We start from the raw sequence: 4,237 nt of genomic DNA, 5'->3' as shown, positions 1-4,237 counted from the left end.
AAAAATATAAGTATGCCACCCTGCTTCTTTTTACAAATGCTTCGTTTTAAAAAAAAAATATTAAAATCGGTTTAGTACTTTGAGAAATAAGTCGTTACAAACGTACTCCATATAATCAATTTTATATAATAGTATAGATATAGATATTGATAGTAGTTGAAATGAGGGGGTTGATTATGAAAATGATTTTTTAAAAGTTAAAATTGGCTTTTTGAAAAAATTTGGATAGTTATGTAATCTTGGCATTATTGTTTTCTCTGAAAATGTCTAAAAAGGTTTCGTGGTTATGAAAAATCTCGAAGCCTAATCGGAGATTCGTGAGCCCTCTACATTGAAAGGTCCGGTGCACATAACCGTCAGTTTGTCCACAAAAACATTGATTCGTGCCTATTGCTCGAATTTTGTAAAGATAAGCCCTGTCATAAGTATGGCCGAATAGTACACGGTTAAGTCTTTTAACTTCAGTAGGGGGCAGCCGCAGTTTCCTGAACCACGTTGTCTCTTTTCTCATTAGGAACGTAGAGGCAAAGAGGTTTGGGTGCTCGTCTGAGTAGGCTATAAAGGTCTCATACCAGTTTGTGAATAGATCGTTTTTTAGCTGCCTGAGGGTTTGTCCATGGTAAGTTTACAATTCCTACTGGGACTAATTGTCGTTGCATTTTTTGCAATTTCGTCCGCCTTTTCGTTCCCTGGTATACCTTTGTGGCTCGGCGTCCACACAATGTCTGTTATAATGTTTAGCTCGGAAAGTTTCCTAATAATTCTGCAGGCAATGCTGTTTGTAGGTTGAGATTTACTAAGAATATGACATGAGCTCAGACTGTCCGTGAAAATTACCAATTTTCTGACCCCCTTTCTACTTGCAATTTCGATGGCATCCTCGATCGCAAGGAGTTCACCGAATGAGGAAGAAGTTTTGAATGGAATATGAAAGGCATGTTCAGATTTGTCCGCAAGGTCATAAACACCACATCCAGTCTCTTTGGTCAGACAAGGAAGCGTCAGTGTACATCACCTGGAAATTATCAGTCAGGTAGTTGGTTAATAAGCTGGCATGCTGCGCTCTTACACTTTCCGCAGTGGTGGATGCCTTGTTACCTGTAAAAACTTTGTCGACGATTTTTACATTGGGGGAAAGGGACCACCGGTCAATCTCATCAAGACAGTCAAGAATATGCTGGTATTGTCGATAGACCATCGAGTAGCTTGAAGTTATGTTCGGATTGGAGATAATAGAGTCTGAAATCGGGTCCTTGTGGGCAAAGATTTTAACCAGCTCTTTTGCTGTGAGCCATTTTGCACGTTCTGCAGGTGGTAACTCATTTGCAAGGGCGCAAATGATGGGGACAGGAGTTGAAGGAGTGAGACCAAGACACCTTCTTAAGAATTTGTTTTTGCAGCACTGATATTTTATTGAAAGCGGTCTTAGAGCTATTTGCGGCCGTAGTGTAACCGTACTCAATTTTTGACCGTACCATTGATTTATAGATATTTAAGGCTTTCTGGGGATGTAAACCTGACTTGATGTTAGTTAGGTACTTAAAAAGTTTAATGTTGCTAGACGCGGCTTCAACAGTGGCGGTATAGTGGCTATTGCTAGTCATTGCCATATTTAAAGTTCTTCCTAGAATTTTGACTTCGTTGACTTGTTGTATCCTACTACTACCAACAAGGATGTCTATTGCCTTTTTCGACCCTTGAGAGATGTGCATAACACTTGTTTTCGAGGGATTGAACATTAAATTGAGACGGTTACATTTCGCTACAAACAGACTCAATTTGGACTGCATATTATTGACTGCTTCCTCAAAATTGTTCCCTGCAGAGATAAGAAAAAAATCGTCTGCAAACTGATAAATGCTGGTCTTGCAGTCGCCCAGATTATGAAGCTTCGCAGTGTAAATGTTGAAGAGAATGGGGGATAACACACTACCTTGAGGTAGACCGTTTTGAATTTGTGTGACCTTATCGCCCAGCTGAAGAATTCTGAAAGAAAGGAAGTTTATAATCCAGTCAACATAAAGGCTTTCTATGTGCAAGCTTATGAGTTGATTTTTAAGAATGATGGATTAATTGATTTAAACAAACTGAGGTAGACTTATTTTTCCTGTATGCAAAAGTAGAGTGAGGGAGGATGCTATTCGTTTCAATAAACTCATTTATTCTGTTTTTGACGCACGAGTTTATTGTTTTTAGCATGACCGAAATAAGTGAGATCGGTCTGAGATTTTGGTAGAGACTTAAATCGCTACCCTTTTTGGGTATTGGAACAATCTTGATTGTTCGCCAATGGTAGGGGATTTGTTTCGTTAAAAAATTGTCATTAATAGCAGTCCTAAAGGAGTTGATTGTCTGATCCGATAGCGCCTTGAGCATACCATATGAAATTCGATCCACTCCCGCAGCTGTATCTTTCTTTTTGCTCAGCACCTCCTGAATCTCCTCGTAGGTGATCGCCAGCTCATGACGTGGCTGAACAGCATTGTTGATCTCCTCATTGGACGGTTGTGCGGCAACCTGCTCCTTCAGCATGTCTAAATATAGCTGGTTGTTTTCTTCGTTTCATAGACCCTTACAATCTTGACTATAATCCCCCCTCAACGACCTCACAAACCGCCAAGCTCCACTACCCATGCCCTGATTTATCTCCTCTATTTTTCTATTGAAATTATCTTTTTTTGCTCTTTTTACCTCCTTCTTCCATGTTTTTTGTTGCTCGATGAGACTTTCCATGTTTTCCGGACTTGGACACTGCTTGACTTTTTTAAAGGCAATAATGAGAAATCTGTAAACCTTGGCCAAGTCATCATTCCACCAGGCTTTTGGTAATCTATTGTTTTTGGTATTAAAAGTCGCCTTATCGATTTACTCTTGTATTCTGGACTCCAACGCTTGGACATTCGACTCACACTCAACCTCTCTCAAAGCCTCAAGGAGTTTTCTTTTGGCTGTGAACTTCCTTATGTTTTTCGCAATTGCATTCGTTTCCACGATTATAGGGAAGTGGTGACTTCCACCAATACGCGTTTGGTCCACTGACCATTTGCACCGCATAGTGCTGTTAGTGAAAGTCAAATCAAGCACAGAGCCCCCTGTCGATCTCATGTCCCTTTTATAGGTAAGGCTGCCATCGTTAAGACTATGAAAAAAGGATTGTTGAATGGTGTTAGTCAAATGTTTGCCGCGATTGGAGTCCACACTATCACCCCAGGCAAGGGCTCTAGCGTTGAAATCGCCCATCATAAAAACATTATTAAAAGGTTCCAGAAACAATAATATCCTATCCATTTCATTGTTGAAATCCCTAATACTGAGGTTGGGTGGAAAGTATGCGCTACAGATGACAATATTAGGGTTGAGATTTTTAGTCTCAATCAGAATAATGTCATAGTCAGAGTGAAAGGTGATTCTTTTAAATGAAATGTCTTTTTTGATGGCAATGGCAACACCACCATAACCATCAGGGCGATATTTTTTGACCAGTTTAAAGTTTATCAGTTTCCTGTGTGGAGTACGACTAGATAGAAAAATCTCGCTAAGGCAAGCAATGTCGATCGATATTTGTGCAAGTAGAATTCTATAGAATCTAAGTTAGCTCGCAGTGATTGGCAATTGTATTGTAATAGCTTCATCATGTATGAACGGATTTAGTGATCCCGTAATCTCAGTCTCATCTCTTCTGGCAATAATTGTTTCAAATTGATTTTTAAGGCATTGTATACCTTCAAAAAGTTCAGTGTCGTTACTCTGAATAGAAATTCGTTGTGTGATTTTTATCATCTCAGTTATGAGACGTTCAAACTGTGATACGAGACCTTTTTGGTACTCAGGTGAGTTGTAAACTGGATTCCCAGGGGCTTTAGCCGTCGTCCGTCTAAATGGCTCTCTTACCGTTATAGGAGCTGACATTGTCGCAACTCTTTTAGCAGTTTGGCTGTATGTTCTTCTCGTGAAATTTCTATTTATATTGTTTTCCCTATCCACAACCTCAGTATCTTGCGTCGGCAATGCAGGAAAAGTCCCATCATCGCATTCTAACATGCTGAACCTATTGTTTCTGGGATAGTATTGATCCAATACTTCCTTCCTAGACAACTTCTTGACTGTCCTGATGCGATTGACCATCTGTTCCTTTTCCCAATGTGGGCACATTTCTTTATTCGTAGCAGAGTGGCCTGTCTTACCGCACAAAATGCAGACATTTGCACTACATGAAGGGTCCTGGCATTCACCTTTA

The sequence above is a fragment of the Rhagoletis zephyria genome, unplaced genomic scaffold (genome assembly GCF_001687245.7).
Source record: "Rhagoletis zephyria isolate East Lansing unplaced genomic scaffold, Rhagoletis_zephyria_1.1 Rzeph_scaffold_00005, whole genome shotgun sequence".
NCBI classification, from domain to species: domain Eukaryota; kingdom Metazoa; phylum Arthropoda; class Insecta; order Diptera; family Tephritidae; genus Rhagoletis; species Rhagoletis zephyria.
This window is presented reverse-complemented; position numbering follows the sequence as displayed.